Genomic DNA, 13524 nt, shown 5'->3' with positions numbered 1-13524 from the left:
CATGATTATCTTGTATATTAAAATTAAAATTTTTTATCAACCATTCAAATGAGATTAATATGAGTAAAGTTTTTATTTTTAATATAATTTAATATTAAAATAAAATAATAAATTTTAACTTATATTTTATTTAAAAATTTAAAATTAAATTAAATAGTAATTTGATAATATTAAATAAAAATAATTATATTTATGTTTAAATATTTTTAGAATGAGATAATATGCTAATAAATAAAAAATATAAACAAGTAAAAAATATTAAATTTATTATTTTAGTTAGACACTAAAATTAACATAGTAAAATGATATTTTACTTTAATTTGATAATAAGATTAATTTTAAACGAGTTTGATATTTAATATTAAATTTAAAAATTAAATTATAATATTAAATTACCAATTTAATCCTTCGACTGATATGAGAAAAAAAAAGTAATTAATTTTATTAAATTTAAATAAATCTTAATATAATAAAAAATAAAAATACTCAGTCATATATTAGATTTAATATCATGATAAATAGTATTTAATCAAAAAATAGACAAAAAATAAAAAAGAGCAAACTTCTCATAGAGAATAACATACGGCCCATGTGGGCGGCTTTTTTCTGTCTCTGCGGCACGGCAGCCGTTGATGGGAGTGAGGCTAAATAATAGAAGCAAGAATCAGATGCTACAAAAGAACGTGAAAACTGCGAAGTCACAGATGATAACCATTGATTGCGTGAAGTTATCAACCATTTCAAAAAACAAAAATAAAAAGGCTGTAGAATATTAGTACCAAATCCAAAAAGTTTACTTTTATATATAGTACAAAACAGAATTATGATATGTGAGTCCACTGCCTTCCAATTTTATATTTATTTTACTTTTCTTTTATGTGATTAATTACTAAGATGTCAAAGACAATTATCAAGTTAATCTTCTAATTCTGAAAAATTATATATTAAATATTAATTTTGATTTTATAATATTATTGAAATATTGATTAATAAATTAATAAAATTTTCTCATATTATACGATATTATTATCAGTAATATTCTTCAAGCTGACTAACTAGCTTTAGAATAAGTTTAGCATTAGTGAAGCTCTATATATAAATATTTTTTAAATTAAAAAAGTTCAGTTTAGATTTTTACAAATTAATAATATTTATAATCAAATTAAAAGCAACAATTATACAATACGCAAGCTGACTAACTAGCTTTAGAATAAGTTCTCTAATCCTTTATTCGATGTGCGGGAAAAGAAACGAAAAACTAAAGAGGGAAAAAAAAGTCTATTTTCATTGTTTGGGATGTTTATTTTGGAAAAAGAGCAAAAGAGATTTGAATATATAATTTAACATTTTTATTTTTTAACACTTTTATAATGTTACAGCATTTGAGATTTACATTCAAAATTTATTAACACTATTAATAATTTCAGTTACTAAATTTCAAATAAATTCGTATATTTACAAAATTAATCTTATCTAAAATTCCTTAGAATAGATTAAAATCAAAGAAAAACTAAACTATAAGATTATTTTATCTCTTTCTGATGCTCTTCTAAACTTGAAAAGAATTCATCTAATTGGCTTTAAATGGAAATTAAATTGATAATGAGTTGAATGATAATAGGATTATTAGTAATTTGTGCCAGATGAATGAGCAAAGATTATCAAATTAATATTAATAAATTTAAATAGTGTAACTCCTAAAGCATAAGAATAAAAAAATTACAGAACTCTTGTTTGAAAAAGTTAAATAACAGAAGTATTTTCTACCTTTCCCGTATTAAGAATGAAAAAGAAGAAAATATCAATCACGTTAGATCGAGTTTAAATGGTAATAACATTTTCTTTTGAGTTATAGAGATTTTGAATTCAAATTTATAACTCTGAACTAAGTGAATCATCGCTTTTACGATGAATGTAGAAAAATATCTACTCTCTATTGTGTAATCTAAGGCTCGCAAATTCTCTTAGAATTTCTTTTTAAAAAAAGTATGAGATATTTTTATACTCAAAAACTGATTTTTACTTTTGTTGAATTAAGGGCATAAAAAGAAGGAGTTAAAGAGTTATAATTTTAATTTCATTTTCATTATATATGGAAGTTTTCAATTTTTCCTCATTTATTCTTAATTTCTTTTTTGTCTCCTTTTTTCCTTAGTCATCTAAATACCGCAATAAAAGATATTAAAACAATTTCTTAAAAAGATTTTTCTCTATTTTTATTGCACCAAATAAAAGGAATAGTAAATGTTCTCTAGAAAGATGGTACTTCAATTAACAAAAATGGAAAGTATTTCTTCTTAGAAATATGTCTAACCCACTTGCAATATTTGTCTCTTCTTATACGTAAAAATAGCAGTGTATATGAATAAGAAAAGCTGAATGAAATGGTTTTCTATATATCTATTATAACAACATTACAACATGTATATATATATCAGAGTATAGGTCTATATAGTGAATAAATTAGAGCTAATTTCTAGCATTATTCTCCTATGTTAAAGGAATTATAACTATAGCATATAGTAACTAAGGTAAGTCAACTAATATTACAACAATATTCTTTAATACTCCCTCTCAAGTTAGAGAGTGAATATCATGAAGTCCCAACTTGCCGCACAATGTTACAAACTGCTCTTTTCCCAAGGCTTTTGTGAAGATATCTGCTAGCTGGAAACGTGAGGGAACATAAGAAGGACTTATTATCTTGGCTTGTAATTTCTCTCGAACTATGTGGCAATCTATTTCAATATGCTTTGTTCGTGCATGGAAAACGAGATTTGCTGCAATATGCAATGCTACTTGATTATCACAAAAAAATGGTGTAGGAGATGTTTGTGTAACTTTTAAATCTTATAATATAAAGCGTAACCAAGTTAGTTCCAAACATGTATTAGCCATAGCTCGATATTCGGCCTCTGCTGATGATCTAGAAACGTTTGCTTGTTTCTTAGATTTCCATGAAATGAGAGAGCTGCCAAGAAAGATGCAATAACCTGTAACTGACCTTCGTGTAGTACGACAACCTCCCCAATCTGAATCACAAAAGGCTTTTAAGGCGAGATTATTATTAAACGGTAGTAACAAGCCTTGACCCGGTGTGCACCTTTGATGTATTTGAGTATTCAAAAAGCAGCATCCCAATGGGGTTTGCGAGGTTCATGCATGTATTGGCTCAAAGTTCGAACATAGTAAACAATATTTGGTTTTGTAACAGTGAGATATATCAATCGTCCAATCAATCTTTTGTATTTGGTTGGATCATTTAACAATTCTCCATCTGTAGAAGTGAGTTTTAAATTTTGCTCCATTGGAAATTTGTCTGGACGAGCACCTGTAAGGCCTGAATCTTGCAAAATATCCAGCACATATTTCCTTTGTGACATGAATATTCCTTTTTTTTTACCATGAAAATTCAATCCCCATAAAGTATTTCAAGTCTCCAAGATCTTTAATACGAAAATGTTTAAGAAGGAATCCTTTAAGACTTTCCATTTCCTGCAAATCATTTCATGTCAAGAGAATATCGTCAACATAAATGAGGATGGCAGTGAATGAATTTCCTTTAGCCTTTGTAAAAAGAGAATAATCAGCATTTGACTGTTGATAACCAGCCTTTTGAATGGCATTTGAAAAAGTGGAAAACCAATTTCTTGATGCTTGTTTGAGGCCATAGAGAGATTTGTTGAGTCGACATGCAGTATTCTCCCCCTGTCGAGGAAGGCCTGGTGGTATATCCATGTATATAATTTCATACAAATCGCCATGAAGGAAAGCATTTTGAACATGCAATTGATGGGTATACCACTGTCGAGCAGTAGCGACGGTAAGAAGGCAACGGAGTGTAGTGAGTTTGTCTGTAGGTGAAAATATTTCTTGATAATCAACACCCTCGACTTGAGTGTAACCTTTTACAACAAGACGAGCCTTGTAAGGTCAATTGTCCCATCAGATTTGTACTTAATTCTGTACACCCATTTACAACCAATGGGTTTTTTTTCCAACTGGCAAAGGAACGATACTCCATGTGTTATTATTTTGGAATGCTTTTAATTCCACATTCATGGCTTGTTACCAATTTGGGTCAAGAATGGCTTCATCATAGGAGTTGGGTTCGGAGTGTCCTGTAATGTTAGCTAGAAAAGTACGATGGGGAGGAGAAATACGAGAAAATGAAAGAAAATTAGAGATAGGATATCGAGTACCTTTTATAGGACTGGAGACCGAAGTGGATTGATGGGCTTGAGCAGACATTATATAGTCTTGATGCCACACATGATGTTGTTTCTGAAACGGGTAGACTGTCAGATAAGATATGATGTGTTTGAAAGAAGTGTATCTGGTTCGGGTTGAGGAGTTATAGTTGGTTGGTCAGGAGGATTATGTGTTGGTGGAGCAATATGTAATGGCTCAAGTTCTTGTGTGAGAGGAGATGGGTTGGTTGTAGCAGGTGGTTCAATGGGAGTCCAGTCAGGTGTAATATCAAGAGAGTGATCAGGGGTGATATTAGTCGCGGTGGAAGAGAAAGGAAAAGTAGTTTCACAAAATTGAACATCCCGACTAACAAGGAATTTTTTTTATCCATATTATAAAGCTTATAGCCCTTTTGACCAGTAGGATAGCCAACAAAGACACAACGCTTAGCACGAGAATCAAATTTAGCGATGGGGTGAACAACAGTTGCATAACAGAGGCAGCCAAATACTCTTAGGTGATTAAAAGAAGGTGGATGTTTATAGAACAATTCAAAAGGAGATTTATTGGATAACAATGGTGATGGAATTCGGTTAATGAGGTAAACAGCAGTTGAGACACACTCACCCCAAAAATCAAGTGGTAAATGGGACTGAAATAATAATGCACGAGCAACAGTAAGTATGTGGCGATGCTTTCACTTAACAACTCCATTTTGTTGGGGAGTATATACGCAAGTGCATTGATATTCAATGCCATGTGAATGAAAAAAAAAATTCATGGATAGGAATTCTGAACCATTGTCCACTCTAATGGCCTTAACATGGGTATGAAATTAGATATGAACAAAATCAATGGAAGATGTTAAAAAGTGTTGTGTTTCAGATTTATGCTGCATAAGAAATATCCAACTGCATCTCGTAAAATCATCCACAATTGTAAGAAAAAAATGTGCACCTGAATGTGTAGGAACTTTATGTGTCCCCCAAATATCACAATGTATCAATTCAAAGGCATCATGGGTTGATATAGAGCTTAATGGAAATGGAAGTCTTGTTTGTTTAGCTAAGGGACAGACAGTACAATCATTATTAGAAGAGAAATCTTGTAAAGGTAACAATGAAGAAACCAGTTTGAGACGGAATGGTGACGGATGTCCAAGCCGCATGTGCCATAGATTTAAAGGGTGAGCAACTTGGTGAAATGCATGAGTCTTTTGCAATGGAGACATGTAGTATAGACCATTGTGTTGTTTACCCAAGCCAATCATCCTCCCCGTCTGCAAGTCCTGTAAAACGCAAAAGGAAGGGAACATAATGGCACAATAGTTGAGAGCATTAGTATTTTGCTAGCAGACATCAAGTTTAAGTTAAAAGATGGAACACACAGGACATTTTCTAATGTTATGTCTAAATTGAATGGGACAGTTCCTATGAAAGTGATTGGAGCAAATGAACTAGTAGGCAAATTAACAACAGGTATGGAGGAAGATTTTGTTTGTGTGAGAAGTATAGGGTCAGAAATGATATGATCAGTGGCTCCACTATCCAAAATCCAAGGTTTTGTAAATGCAGAATTAATTGAAGCACTAGAGAAAGGAGACAGACCTCAGCATTTGCATAAGCGTTATTACCAGAACTTTGATTTGAAGACATTATAGAAATGGCATGTGCAAGTTGTTGGAGTTGTTCGGTGGAGAGGCCATAAAGGGATTTAGAAGAATCCTGCGTATTATATGATTGCGAAAACATTGTGGCATTCGCAACGGAAGTGAAATTGTTGTGCTGTCCACGCTGTTGTTGTTGTTATTGATTCTATCGACTATTTTGAGGCTTTGTGTTATTGAGGATCCAAGTTCCATTTTTATATTTGCAACGGTCCTCTGTATGGCCTTTTCTATCGCAAAATCTGCAATGGAATTTCAGGGTCCTACAATTTTCAATTGTATGACCTTCTCTATTACAGTGTTCACAGTACTTGCCTTTGGAGTTGTTCGAGGAGCTATTATATCGATTTTGAATAGCAGCAGCAATAGAGAAAGGTCCAGTTAGTTCTGAGGTCATTTTTCGCTGTGCTTCGTCTTGGACAACAAGAGAATAAACTTGACGCACATTAGGCAATGGGGACATCATCAAAATATTTGAGTGAACATTGTTATAAACGTCGTTCAAACCCATCAAGAATTGCATTAATCGGTCTTCTTCTCTTTAACCATTATGCGCATTTAGCTGATTGCAAGTAGGGAGTGCTTGATGAGTATCTAGTTCATCCCAAATGCCTTTGTTTCCCTTTTCGTTTCAGGTCATTTTCGAAGGACACCATCAGCAATCGAGGGAAATACGTGTGATTACGGAGCAAAATCCATCAAATTGGGCGAGAACAAGCACCCCGAGGGTTGAGCACGGCCTGGACTCCGGCCGTGCTGAATTATCAAGAGGCTATCCCCAATTGTGCCATTTCAAGCACGCCTTCAGTAGCCACCACGGCCTCCGTACGACTGTGGTGGATCGGCCTGTAGTGGCTCGGCAACAGACTCCAGATTCAGCTCGGTCTTGAATCAACTATATAGGCGATTTTGAATTCTAATTGAAGAGGACGATTTTTGGACTCAATTCCAAGATACACACTTAATCAAATATTTCCTATACCTCAATTGTAGACCTGGAGAGATCAATTTTCATCAATTGAAGGGGGGATTCCACTTATTCCAACATCGAATTGAAGATCAAGACAAACTTTGGGAGTATTCAAGAGGCAACTAGGGTTTGAGATTTTGAATTTGCAAATTTAGGGTTTCTCATTCAGCTTGAAAGAGAAGGGTGTAGATACCTTTAATTTGTTTTTCCTTATTTTGTTCTTTAATTGCTTTGACTATGAACATGAGCGTACTAGATCTTTTGAATCCATTAGGGTTCACCTTTGTTGATGGATTATGCTTAATTGTTAGTTTTTTATAATTGTCATTCTTGCAATCTTCTTGCTATTCAGTAATAAAAGTTTGATGCAGTTAATTTGAGACGTTGGATTAATTGTTTATTAGATTGTTTCTTGACATTGAGAAATGCTTGTTACAACTGGATTTTGAATAGTAAGGACTGGTAGTTAACACTTAGAGATGAGGTTGATTTACTTGCCGGATTAAGAACTAACAACTCTTAATAGTCTTAAATCATACTTAATGCTAATTTGTAGTAATCCCGATAGGAAGAGATTCCATTAGGTTAGTGCAGGGTTTAGGAATCCGATAAGCTCGAGAGAGGAACCGGGATTCAATTCAGGATTTAGGCACGGGTAAACAAGATCGGCAATCCATAAAATTCATCTTTAGAATTCCATCACTTAGGCTCCCTTTTGGATTTATTTCTCTCTTTACAATTGTCTTTTAATTGTCCATTGTTGTCCTTCATTTACTTAATTGCACTCATAACCATTACCGGTATGTTAGAACTTTCACACCCTATTTCGGACTAGATAACATAGCAGCGGTAGTAACTCTAGGTTCACCCGATCTCCAGGGATACGACCTTGATACTCACTAGTGCTAGGGCTGCATCGGTAGGTTCAACGCCTTAGGTGTAGGTTGCATAAAGAGCCCATCAAGTTTTGGCGCTGCTTGGGAGTCAATTGAACTAGAGTGAATTATTTTGTGTTAATTTAGTCATTATTTGTTTTATTCATTTATTCTTTAATTTTATTATTATTTATTATTATATTATTTTTGTTGATCGGTGGTTGTGTGGACTTTCGGTTTGAGGTAGTTTATGACCGGGAGCTCAAACTCGAATCTTATAGAGCCTCTATCCCGATCCGAACGATCCCTCAAACTCTTAAGGAAGAGGTTGCAATTAGAAGAGGAGGAGATTGAGGTTGAGGTACCTGTGGATAGACTAGACACGATGGAAAACCATGACCCCCACGATGAGGATCGAGGGCGATGTACGAGTTTGCTCGACCATCTTTGGATGGGACGAAAACTAGTATAGTCGGACGGCCAACAATTTTGAGATAAAGGCCAATGTTATCCGGATGATCCAACAAAGCGTGCAGTTTGGAGGATTGCCCGTGAGGATCCCAATGCACATATCTCCAACTTTTGGAGATTTGTGACACATTCAAAATAAATGTAACAACCGATGATGCCATTCAATTTGAGATTGTTTCCATTTTCCTTGAGGGACAGAGCAAAGAGATGGCTGCAATCTCTTCCACAATGACGATCACTACACCGGAAGGCGTTGGCCGAAAAATTTTTATATAAGTATTTTCCTCCCGCTAAAACCGCTAAACTTAGAAATGACATATCTTCTTTTGTGCGGTTTGATGATGAAAGCATGTCGATGCATGGGAGAGATTTAAAGATCTTTTGAGATCGCCCACATCACGGATTGCCGGTGTGGATGCAGTTCGGACCTTTACAATGGGTTGAACCTTGCAACGAGGCGAGATGGTGGATCTTCGCGGCGGTGGGCGCTAAGCAGTAAGGCGCTCGGCGGGCTCGGAACTTGATAGAGGAAATGGCCATGAACAACTATTAGTGGCAATCCTCTAGGAGCCGACCAGGGAAGACAGGGAGTGGTCAACCAAGTGGACTCTACAGCAACCTTGGCGAGCTCAAGTGGAGCTTCTAGCCAAGAAGATCGACCAACTCAGGATGCCGGTTCATGCAGTGAGCGTTGGGCTGCGAGTTTTGTGGTGGCCCGCATTACGGTCTGACTGTCTGCATGGGAGGTATGTTTGCTTCATCCTCTACTACTTTTCCATCTAATTCGCTATGTCATCCCGATGTTGAACAGGGTTAATTATATGGGGAATGCCCCAAGGCAGTGAACGATTCTTATGACAATACATACAACCACGGGTGGCGCAATCATCCCAACTTGATTGGAGGAACAATAACGCTTAGGGTCCACTGGTTTTCGGAGACTTCATCGTGATCGCGGCAACATTCAATTTGGACTGCACAAGCTCCTCCTCTACCGGAAAAGAAGTCAAATTTAGAGGAGCTTATGATGAAGTTTGTGACGTCTACGGAGATGAGGTTCCAAACTGATAGTGCACTTAGGAACCGAGGCCTTGATTCGAACTTGGAGACCCAAATTGGCCAAATCTCAAGATGTTGTCCGAGAGGCAAGGAGCGCTCCCGAGCACCACCCGAGTCTAACTTGGGGAGCACGTGAATGCCATCACTTTGCGTTCAGGTAAGTTAGTTTCGAGCTCCTTCTAAGCCTATTTTTATGACGCCCACTATTGATGTGCAGTTAAGACAAGCGGTAAGGTTAGGGAACCTGAGGGACAAAGGTGAAATCAATTCCAGTTAGGGAATATCAACCTAAGATTCCTTATCCTGCTAGAGATAAACAAGCAGAGGCGAAAGAGCAGTTCAGTAAGTTTTTAGATATTTTTAGACAACTGCATATTAACTTGCCTTTTATTGATGCATTAGAGCAGATGCTAAAGTATGCTAAGTTCTTAAAGGACATACTTAGCAGAAAAAGGAAGTTGGAGGAGGTCGCCTATGTTCAGCTTAATGAGGAGTGCTCAGCGATGTTTCAGAGCAAGTTGCCAGAGAAACGTCACGATCCAGGGAGTTTCACTATTCCTTGCACTTTAGGTAATTTATATGTTGATGATGCATTAGCTGATTTGGGGGCTAGCATAAATGTCATGCCCACTAGTTTGTTCAATAAGCTAGGTTTGGGGGAGGCAAAATCCACTAGGATGTGCATACAATTAGTCAATTACATTAAGCTTCCTAGGGGAATTGTGGAAAATGTGCTAGTTAAGGTAGATAAGTTCATATTTCCTGTGGACTTTGTGGTTTTGGATATGGACAATGAGCATGGTATACCATTAATTTTGGGGAGACCTTTCCTTGCCACAGCTAGAGCTAAAATAGACGTATTTGAGGGGAAGTTAGAACTTAATGTAGGGGACGATTGTGTCACTTTTAGTTTACCCTCATTTGATAGTTCTTCCACCGACCATGTTCATGCCATTTGTTGTATTGATGGAATTGATCTTGCATGTAATACACAACCACAAGATGTACAAATGGATGATGCTATACATGTTTCTTCCCCTACTAGTATGTGTTATTCATCTAAAAAAAATAACTTGTATCAATATGAGACTTTGTGCTATGATAGACCCGAGAAGGGTAGTTGCAAGTTTGTTTTTGACATATCACTTAGCCGGAATTCAGAATGGATGAATGGACATCCCAAATCGGTCCAGAGAGCACCTCCTTGGACATCTACTGCACACATCGGACCTTTTCATTGCGCTTATATGCCTCGAACCCCAACTTACATTGAGCCTACCTTCTTAATTTGCCCGCGATGCAGGAATGCTGATCCAGAGTCCAGCTAGACGACTCGAACAAAAAGAAGCGCCTTCGGGAGGCATTCCCGAATCTATTTTTGCTTTCTGAATTTTTGGACATTTCTTTTATTTTATTTTATGTAGTCATTTGCAGTTAGATATTTCAGTCTGTTTTTAGTAAGTTTGATTTTGAGGAGATGCTATCTTATTGAACCTTTTACTAGATGTTGCTTGGAATGTGTTTATTCTTGAATTTTGCAGGAGTTAGCCTACTTGATGCTCGTACGTAATTTTGAGGAGTGACATATTTTGAAGTGTTAAAGTACACATCAAGGGCAGCATCTAGTAGACTTTCTAGTTTTTATCTCTTCTTGTCGTCTTGTTTTTCTCTTAGTTTTCTAATTTCTTTTATGGACTCCTATAATTAGCTTCATTTTACGTATTTTATTCCTTTTATTTTGGAGTGCCTACCTTGTTCATCGAGGACGTTGTCTTTCACAAGTGTGGGGTAGGTCACCAGTAGATTTGTGCAGTCTGATTTTATCTTTCTTTGTTTTTATCTTGTTTTAATATCCCTTATTGATTGAGTCCATTCATTATTACTGTCCTTATCTTGAGTTTTGTTTTAATCGAGTAGTTAATGATTTTCTCCTTTGAATGGATTCCCTTATAGCTTTTATCGAACCTTGTTGGAAGAAGGCAATGAACGAATCTCTTAATTACAATCCAGTGTAAAACTGGTATTTTTCCTTAAATTCTTCCATTTTACTTTATCTTAGATATAGAACACTGTTAATATTGTTGCTTATTATTGTGATTGACTGTTTAAACTTTGGTTTGAGAATTCATGCAATTTTAACCCACTCAAATGGTGAGATTTTGAGCCAATTGGTGCATCACTATTATGCTCCCTTTTCTTTCATTAGTGAGCATTTCATGAATCTCTGTTTCTAGAACTTGCTTTACGATATCTGTTGAGATTACATGAATTGTCAATAATCGTGAGATGATTTGGGCACTTAGGATTTACACAATTTGGCCAAAAAGCCTAACCCTATTTTTCCCTTAGTGAACCAATTTTGAGCCTTAGCCATTCCTTTCGTGACAATAATAACAGTGACACTCATCTTATCACTTCTATTCATTTGACCATTCTTTCTACCATTGTTGCTGAAAATTATATAAGTTATGCTGCATTTTACTTTGGATCAATCTGTATTCATATATTTCACTAAGTTGCTAGATTTTTCATAAATGCTCCCTTCAATTATTGTATGTGTCAATAACCAACAACTCCTACATAAGCTGTTGTAAATATATATATTTATATATAAAAAAAACAAAAAAAAACAAAAAAAAACAAAAAAAAAGTAGAAAGTATTAATTTAGTTCATTTCGAGCATCATCTTATTTTTAGAGCAACTTAGTGTTCATTTTGGTACAGCACCTGATCCTTCATTATTTTCTTGCATTACTTGCTTAACTTCGAGCAACTTGTAGCCTACTTTCCATATTTATACGTACCTTACCTTAACCCCATTACAACCTGGCTCAAGACCCTTTGATCATGATTATTGATTATTTCGTAGTAGTGGAGATTGAATCCATAAGCAAGCCTATGGTAAGCACTTCTTCTGTATTTTTGCATTGAGAGCTTGGCGATCTTCTTTCACCTATATACACTTGTGTGTTTTGAGTGATATCTTGTGAGACATGATTCTCAATTTCTTAATTTAGATGGTTTATCATTTTAACTTTAGCAACTTTATTAAGTTTGCTCTTTCTCTTAAGGATTTAGGGATTTTGGGATTTTGGGAAAAATCATTACGGAGTTTTGAAATTTGTTTTGAGCTAACCTCCTGCAATGCAGCTGATTGAGTTATTTGATATCTTTTGAGGAGTGAGTTGTAAATTGCTTGAGGACAAGCAAAAGTTTAAGTATGGGGTAATTTGATAAGCATCATACTACACATGTTTTCATGCCCGATTGTTCACATTTTTATGCATGATTATCTCGTTTTATGCTAGAATCACCTGTCTTTTGTTTCCCTTTTCGTTTCAGGTCATTTTCGAAGGACACCATCAGCAATCGAGAGAAATACGTGTGATTACGGAGCAAAATCCATCAAATTAGGCGAGAACAAGCACCCCGAGGGTTGAGCACGGCTGGACTCCGGCCGTCTTTGAATTATCAAGAGGCTATCCCCAATTGTGCCATTTGACACGCCTTGGTAGCCACCACGGCCTCCGGCCGACTGTGGTGGATCGGCCACCGCCTTGGGCACGGCCTGTGGTGGCTCGGCCTGGCAGACTCCGCAGTTGACCTGACTGGACTCGTGTCTTGAATCAACTATATAGACGATTTTGAATTCTAATTGAAGAGGGCAATTTTTGGACTCAATTTCAAGACACACACTTAATCAAATATTTCCTATACCTCAATTGTAGACTGGAGATCAATTTTCATCAATTGAAGGGGGGATTCCACTTATTCCAACATCGAATTGAAGATCAAGACAAACTTTGGGAGCATTCAAGAGGCAACTAGGGTTTGAGATTTTGAATTTGCAAATTTAGGGTTTCTCATTCGACTTGAAAGAGAAGGGTGTACATACCTTTAATTTGTTTTTCCTTATTTTATTCTTTAATTGCTTTGACTATGAACATGAGCTAGATCTTTTGAATCCATTAGGGTTCACCTTTGTTGATGGATTATGCTTAATTGTTAGTTTTTATAATTGTCATTCTTGCAATCTTCTTGCTATTCGGTAATAAAAGTTTGATGCGGTTAATTTGAGACGTTGGATTAATTGTTTATTAGGTTGTTTCTTGACATTGAGAAATGCTTGTTACAACTGGATTTTGAATAGTAAGGACCGGTAGTTAACACTTAGAGATGAGGTTGATTTACTCACGGGATTAAGAACTAACAACTCTTAATAGTCTTAAATCATACTTAATGCTAATTTGTAGTAATCCGATAGGAAGAGATTCTATTAGGTTAGTGCAGGT

The 13524-nt window shown here is 35.6% G+C and overlaps 1 non-coding gene across 1 annotated transcript; it reads right to left on the bottom strand.

The window, feature by feature from the left end:
• Window positions 1-8474: 8474 nt before the first annotated feature.
• Window positions 8475-8578, bottom strand: LOC125369616. Its single transcript, XR_007215293.1, has one exon. It is a non-coding gene; the product is annotated as a small nucleolar RNA R71 (small nucleolar RNA).
• Window positions 8579-13524: the final 4946 nt, after the last annotated feature.

This window comes from Ricinus communis, chromosome 3 (genome assembly GCF_019578655.1).
Source record: "Ricinus communis isolate WT05 ecotype wild-type chromosome 3, ASM1957865v1, whole genome shotgun sequence".
NCBI classification, from domain to species: Eukaryota; Viridiplantae; Streptophyta; class Magnoliopsida; order Malpighiales; family Euphorbiaceae; genus Ricinus; species Ricinus communis.
Note: the sequence above shows the minus strand (reverse complement) of the source record. Positions and strands in the feature narration are given on the sequence as shown.